This window comes from Pseudophryne corroboree, chromosome 9 (genome assembly GCF_028390025.1).
Source record: "Pseudophryne corroboree isolate aPseCor3 chromosome 9, aPseCor3.hap2, whole genome shotgun sequence".
Lineage (NCBI taxonomy): Eukaryota > Metazoa > Chordata > Amphibia > Anura > Myobatrachidae > Pseudophryne > Pseudophryne corroboree.
This window is the reverse complement of record NC_086452.1, coordinates 243,434,080-243,442,374: the sequence shown is the minus strand read 5'-3', so window position 1 is coordinate 243,442,374 and position 8,295 is coordinate 243,434,080. Positions and strand designations below refer to the sequence as shown.

The 8,295-nt window shown below is 43.1% G+C and overlaps 1 pseudogene; it reads right to left on the bottom strand.

The window, feature by feature from the left end:
* Nucleotides 1–1,339: 1,339 nt before the first annotated feature.
* Nucleotides 1,340–1,458, bottom strand: LOC134963469 (5S ribosomal RNA; annotated as a pseudogene).
* Nucleotides 1,459–8,295: the final 6,837 nt, after the last annotated feature.

The following is an 8,295-nucleotide window of genomic DNA, read 5'->3' as shown; positions in this document are numbered from 1 at the left end:
CTGTTACGCTACGTGCGTACTCATATGGTAATTCATAAGCTACTTGCGTACTGTGTTCTTTAGGTTTTAAGTAAGATAAATATTAGGCTTTATCACTTCCTTCTCTTGTCCATTAGGAAGATGATATGAGAGAAGTAACATATAAAGGCAGCACTGTGAATAGAGTGGATGATAAAGGTGAAATCCCCCCATTAGTGAAGTGTCATAGCAAACAGAGAGCCACAGATTACGATATCATTCAGCATCACATGAGAGCTCAGGATAGAAGGAAGCCTAGTATCAGACCCCACAGATAGCATGTATCTGACTTGATCACGGCAAGGCAATAAATCAAAGCAGCACCTGTCGGCTTCAAACAGTGGGGCAGCAAGACTGAGGAACAAGTATCAAGATGTGCAGTAGGAGCTGACCAGCCAGGAGCAGAGTAGGGCAGTCAGTGAAATGAGTGCTGCAGGCCCTTCCAGAAGGCTTCTTGCTAAAGACAATATTAAGCTGTACAAGAGCAGGAGAGGGCAATAAAGCAGAACAAGTCTCAGGGGCCCACTGTAGTTATATTGTTGAGAAAAATAACAGGGGAGTAGTAGACTGATAAAGTCCTGAAAATGAGGTCCTGTGGTGCAGCTGTCTCAAACTCCAAGCCAACAGTAATCCCCCACCGCGATTAGAGGGTCATTCTGAGTTGATCGCTCGCTAGCAGTTTTTAAAAGCCGTGCAAACGCTATGCTGCCGCCCACTGGGGAGTGTATATTAGCTTAGCAGAAGTGCAAACGCATGTGCAGCTGAGCTCTGCAAAAACAGTTTGTGCAGTTTCAGAGTAGCTCTGAACCTACTCAGCGCTTGCGATCACTTCAGCCTATTCATGTCCGGATTTGACGTCATACACCGGCCAGCGAACGCCTAGCCATGTGTCTAAGAGATAATAGATTCTATATTTCTACTCTTAAAATAAATGGGAACTCAGCACAGAACAAAACTCAGTAGTGAATTTTAACATAAGTGACTGTTGACATTCCAATAGAGGAAAAAAGCATTAACTAAAAAAATTGAATGTTCAGATCTTAATTATGCTTAGATAAATGCATATTGGAAGATAGCTACATACCATGCTGCTTCCGTCTGCCAAAGATCTGTACAAACTGTGTTTGTATTAATAAAGCCCTAGTAGGGTTGATTTCGAGAGAGGGAACACCCCCAGACTGAGATCTGACCCTGATAATTGGAGTCTATCTTGAAGAGATTGCGTTAAATGGTCAAGTGTGGAATCTTGACACTGAAAAGTAGTGAGAATAAGTGGAAGTGGTGATCCTGCTGTTAGCGTTATCCCACAGGGAATGCGGTCTTCCTACTGCACTGGGTATTCCCTAGCGGTCGCCCGTCTAGGTACTGACCTAGCCCACCTCCGTTTAGCTTCCAAGATCGGACGAGATTGGGCGTGAACGTAGGGGTATGGTCGTAGGAAAACTTGCCCTGTGTCACTAATGAGAGTGCACCGAAACAGAAGAGGGAATTTCTTCTTAAAGAGGGGTGGGGGGAGAAAGAGTGGGATAGATCTAATAAGCGTGAATCTGCTGTCCTCGTTAGACGGTAGAAACGTGTCTCCTGGGAGACACGTTCCCCAGAATCGTGGATGAGAGTTCACGGAAAGAAGGAAAGAATGGAAAAAGCGAAAAGGGGGAAGAAAATGGACAACCGATATTGCAGTACTGTAAAGATAGTAAAAATAGTCTAACAGGGGGAATAAGATATTGAGAGACCCCCCTAAGGACTTTTATTTACAGTACCTGCAGTGGACCTATTGCAAGGCCACACAACACCACTGGTCCCGACTGTGGGCTATATAGGTTATGAAATGGAATGCCTGTGATAATAGTAGGTGTAGTATTTAGTTTTAAGCACAATGAATCATGAGCTAAAGCATCCAAAAACCTACATGGTTGTGCCGATTTCAGTTTCTAGGACCACACACAATTTACATAAAATAAGAAGTGTAATGTACACAAGACTCAACCGGGTAAGAAAAGGATGAAAACATGAAAAAGCAACAGTTTGAGATACTTTGGAAAATTTTAACTGCGGGACCACATTCCACCTGTCCCTGTGAGTTTTAATGAGGGATTGGGCAGATATGTAGTGTGAAAATACCTGAGGATGCCTGCAATCACACAATGGAAAGTTATTTTCTTGCACTTAGCAGAAATGCATCAGAACTGCTATTTATAAAACAACTGATAGTTAGATATCACCTTTACGCTTTTGTTGTGATATCCCTGTGGAAATCCACAATAGCAATGTGCAGAAAGGAATCTTACTAAGCTGGTGATAGTTTTAAGTTTAGACCAAAAAAACAGTTCATTAATGAAGGTATACCGGTATACCGGCACCGGAATCCCAACTGCGCTCGCCATGCTGTTCTCCCTCCAGGGGGGTTGTGGACCCCCAAGAGGGAGAAAAGGTGTTGGTAAGCCGGGTGTCGGGATTCCGGCACCGGTATACTGTGTGCTGGGATCCCAACAGCCGGAAAACTGAAGACCACCCGTCCATCGGACACACATAGCTGACCACACTGCCGGCTCCCCACACAGCTTTCTCTACCAGGGAGAGGAAGCTGTGCATAGGGACTCATATCGCACTGTTGCCCTGTAATTATGCTAGCTGAAGCTGGTGTTATTATCACAGGGCACACTGCAGTATTTGTTTACATTTTTTTAATACATTCGTTCATATTGTATTTCCCATTATAAGTATGAGAAATGTAATCTGGGTTACTAAAAAAAATTGAAAAAAGGGTTTGGCACAGTTTTACACAAAAAACTGATCCAAAAGCCCTCTAATACATTTGAGTGAAAAATAAAATAATGTGAAAAGGGCTTGCAAACACCTTTTTTTATCACTATTTTAGTAAAAAAAAGCTTGATAAATCGGCCCCTAAATATAGTACCAAATACCTTACCTACATTAGGGTATTATTATGATGATGATACTATATATGTATAATGGCGTCTTTTTATTTATGTAATTATCTATATTAACATTGGGAATTATTCCTGATTGCACCACCCTAAAACTTTTCATAAAGGAACAGAAACATTAAAAAATCCATCCTCTATATTTTTCGCTCCTTATACTACTACTTTAACGACCTCTCAGTTTCACTACCTAACCTCAACAGAGAGACTAATCTCATTACCCATTGTTATATCTCATTCTCTCCTGCAACTTTACCTATTATCTTCCTATCTGCTCTCTGTACATCCTCTGTGTCTTTCGCCATCTTTGTATTAGTCTCCCTCCATGCTGAATCTGTACCGCTCTATCTGCATTTGTAGCTGTCCATCTGTTTCCCCATATGCACTTCTCTGTCAGTGATGTGCATTGAGCAAAATGGCTCAGGAGGCACTGGCTAGTACCAGAGCCAGATTTACACACAATATATGAGCCCAATGGTTTATGTGGGCATTATATACAGGTACAGCAGTACATATTGCTTGAAATTTGGTGAGTTTTGATCAGATATGTGCAGAAAAGATAGTCACTGCCTCACCTGCCATATAATTTTTACTCCAGAGTTGTTGCTATAAAAATGATTAGAATAATACAAATAAGATATTTTTGGTATTTTTCAAATACTTGTGTCAAAGTCGAAAAATATCCTCTTACATATGCCTTGTACTAACCCCTCATGCACATGCCCGCTGCACGTGCATGCGCTCTGCCGTGCGTGCACATATCCGCAAATTGCGTAAGATCGCTCCGGCGATCACGCGCGGTGTATGCGCATTTACGGTAGAGTTTGTGAGCGTCTAGCGGGCGACTCGATCATAACATATTTTACCCACATAGTGTGTTTTATAGTGAATATTCCCCTTAACAATGTTGGAAAGTATGTTTAGTGTAAACGGTTCTTGGACAGAGAAATTCCTCTTTGCATGATAGGAAGGGTCAGATAAAGGTAGAACGGTGGTGTCTAGTGTCCAGCTGTAGAGTATTTTATTGGTGACATTTCGGTGTTGGTTAGGAAGAGATTGCTCGCTCCTGCGCATAGTTATGTACAAAAGTAGTTTATAGATATTTACTGTATTTGCTGTTCATTACCTATGCGGCGGGAATCCTAAGGATACCTCCCACCTGAGCAGTTGGAGAAAAGCACAGCCCACCTATTCGAACCCACCTATGACCTTTTGTTATAATGCAGAGACACATTCCTGTGTCCAATGAACCATGAGATTATAGGGACCATTGTACTGTTACTGTATGTTGTGTATATAAAGACCTCCATTGCCTGTCCAGTCACTCACTCTCTCTGCAAGGTTTTCATATTGAAGGCTGAGGGCTGGATTCAGGACGCGCCTGCGAGTCATTCCCACTTGTGTAAGTTCTCTGTAGCCATTTTGTTATCCTCTGTGTTTGCCATTTGTTCTCATTGTGTACACATTCTGTTTTCTTGTATTTGCGATCGTTCGGTATTGTTCATATTTTTCTCGTTATTCTGTTTAGATTTTATGTTAGTTTTGTAGTGTATAAGCTGTACTGTTTTTCCCCTTTTTACTCAAATAGAATCATCCACTGGGTGTTAGAGCCCAAGTGGTTTTGGTATCCTAACCAGGTCTTGTGTTTTCACTAGTTACTGTAAAGGGTTTACTGAGCGTCTCAATCGCTCAATCAGCATCTCGTATTACCAAGGTTAACAAACATTACATCGTTATATTTCATTGCCAAGGTTTAAAGGGTAAAGCGTGCCCTTAAGGTGTGTTGTTACTAAGGGTTACTGTGTAACATTCTGTGAGCGTGCGTGTCGCTCGTGCGTTGCGCCCACGGCCTAGCGTCCGCTACGCTAGGTGCATACCCTTACGGTACACAGTGCGCCAATAGCGTACTTAGTCCATAATAGAATATAGCTTAATGTTTTAGGTAACAACTGACTTTATCAATTGGGGGCATCGTCCGGGCCTCCTCATATCTGCAGCCAAGTGGAACCAGGCAGACTTTATCCATCAGCAAAGGGCGGGAAGGTAGTATCCTCTGTTAGCCGTTTGGTGGTTGGGGATACGGTAAGTGCTGATTAGATAAGCGTCTGCTCCGCTTGGTTTGTAGGGATGCCGGTGGGATCCGGAACCGAAAGGTAAGAATGTTAAGCTATTGTCTTTTAAATCTGTTTAAATTTCTGTATTGGTGAAAATTGCACACGCAACACACGCACACACCTGTATTTCCATTTGCGTATTTTCACATATCTGCCTTTCTGTTTGCCATTCGCATTGATCACGTGCTGAGAAAATTTGTTGCTATTTAGTTAAAAGTAAAAGTAATACTTAAGGGAGTAATTGTAAAACACGCACGCAGCCTGACCCAGTTATAAAGGTTATACAGGAGATACTGTGTGGTGTTTGGTAAACGATTATAGTTAAATATCGTTTGCATTTATAGAAGCGTATTATTTGTGTTACTGCGGTCGTATCTGGCCTGTGTACACGTGTCTCTGACCGAGTGCGAGACAGCGTACGCAACGCAAAGGCCTACACATGTGGCGTACATTACGCAACGTGCGTACGGATACGCCCACTAAATACAAATCACACGATAGCATTGTTTTAGTAGTAGGTACGGAAGCCACGAGATAATAGCACAAATTTGTTCAGTTTCCAAAATTTAGTTTAAAAAAGATCCTCCTCTCATTGCATTACCTCTGGGATTAGCCTGTGTTACCTGAATGAAAGAAATTTTCTGTACAGAAAAATCAAAGTATATATGAAGTGAAAGAGCGTGTGTATGCAAGTAAAGTTTTTTTTTGTGTGAACCTTGAGAAAAATTGAGATCTCGTAGAAGGATACCCGTGAAGTGAACACGTGGTGGCGTGGGAGAAGGCCATCTCACGTTAAAAGTCCATAAGGTAAAAGGAGCAATTAGTGTTACAGCAGACCAGGAGGTCCGCGAAAGTCAGAAATCCGTTAAAAGTACATATATGAAGTTCTGAAAACCCTGACTTAAGAAAGGTCAGAGGTAGTGAGCGCAGCCCTTGGGGTTGGCACAATACCCATATAGGCCCGTTTTGAGAATACGCTCCGGCTGAAGGTTTCGCAGCCTAAACAACCGATTCCGCTAGTCGTTCTGCGGATAATAGTTACTTATACGCATTGCGACTGTACCGCATGTAATTGTGTGCATTAGTTTGATACCTTGATACCCATTACGCAATTTGTGTACGCTTTGCGGGATCATAAACGCTATTTGTACATTCTAACGTGATTTGTGAAGGTTTTTCTTTATTTTAAGGGTGGTTCGCTGTTCACTCAGGAATTCTCCAGCAACTGATACCTACTGGGGAGGGTAGCATACTCCCACACGCCCCAGTAAGTAGAGGTTACATAGGGGCCCTGGGTTGAGTACGCCAGCGCTGAAGCAGTGTGTGGGCATATTGGTCGACGTGGGCGAGAGTGGGTGAAGGCACTCGTTGGACTTTCACCGTCGCCTTACCTCTGGGAACGTGGTTTTTGTAGGAATTCGCTGAGAAGGCAATACCTGCAAAGAATGGGTGCCAGTTGCTCAAGTAAGGGACGATCAACCAAAGTTCAGGTTGATATTATTCCGCGGCCAGTCGGGTCAGCGAGGAACGTAATGTGTGAGAAATATGGATCACACACAGAGGTTTTATGCAATGAGTGGGAACGTATGACTGTGAACGATGGGGAGAAGTTTCCCAGGGTAGGCAGTTTTAATCCTGAGGTTTTGCAAAATTTAAGGAGAAGGATATGTCTAATAAAGTCCGGCAAGCAACGGATTAGACATTATGATTATTTACAGTTATGGCAACAGGAAGGCGAGATACAAAGAGGATTAGCTCAAGCAGCTAGTTCCAATCCTATCAGGAAACTGATAGCTACCGCACCACCACCACCATACATAACAGGAGAGAAAGTGGCTACAGAGAATGGCATACTGGTATATGATAAAAGTGCACTTAATAAATGTATAAATGATAAGAGTAAAGTAGATAAGTGTATTGATGCTAATGTTAACCTGTGCAAGTTGTATCCTGTCTTAAACTTCCCTCAGGACTGCGATCAGGAAGATGAGCCTACCACAATATCGGCACTCTCTCTAGCAGCCACCATAAGTGAGACTACAGTGGGCACGGCCCAACCAGTAAGAGGAGTAGCAAAGGCCCCTAGTGGAGGGACAGGTGAGGTCGTGTCCACAGGTAAGTACGGTATTGTATGTTATGAACAGACAATTGCACCTCACATTGTAGAGTATAGAGAAGTAGCAGTTTCTGTATTAATGGATGGTTCATAGGAAGCGTTGAGGACAAGGGTACAGACCACTCAACCCAACTGGAAAGGTATGTCGGTGGCTGCTTTGAGAGAGACCGCTATTGAGCATGATCGGAACATCGTAAGACACAGGGAGTCACAGGGCGGTAAGCAAATGACAATAAGTAGACAAGCCCTGACAACGAAGCCACATCAGCTTAAGCCCCAGACCCCTGTGGGTAAGTAAAATGTGATAAAATGTTATAACTGACAGAGGGAAGGGCATTATGCACGGAATTGTATGTTTAACGACCCATATAAGGTATATAAACCCCCTAGACAACGACATAACGCACGTAATTGTAATCAGGGATCATATACAGATGTGTCCACTATTACCTTTCTGAAAAAAATATCATGGCCTGCCGTTCATGGCACGAGATAAGCTTTCCTCTTAAGCTATACACGGCAAGCCATGTGTATCTCCTCTGAAATATAGTGCAGTACCACTTTTCAGACAGCAGGTGGCATTTTCAGAAACTGAGCAAGCAGAAAGTCTGATAAAGAGATTCTAGAGGGAGTAGTTCAGACCTGATTCTAGCAGCATTTTATTTGCAAATGGGCAAAACCATGGGGGTCATTCCGAAATGATCGCACGCTAGGTTGTTTTGCAGCATTGCGATCAGGTCGAAACTGCACATGCGTATGCACCTCAATGCGCATGTGCGTCGTACGGGTACAAAGCGGATCATTGCTGAGCAATGGATTTAACGAAGAATCGATTCGCACAGCAGATCGCAAGGAGATTGACAGGAAGAGGGCATTTGTGGGTGGCAACTGAACGCTTTCTGGGAGTGTTTGGAAAAATGCAGGCGTGTCCAAGCGTTTGCAGGGCAGGTGTCTGACGTCAATTCCGGACACGAACAGGCTAAAGTGTTTGCGCCGAATTTACATCAGACACCCACCCTGCAAAAGCATAGACACACCTGCGTTTTTCCAAACACTCCCAGAAAACGGTCAGTTGACATCCACAAATGTTTTCTTCCAG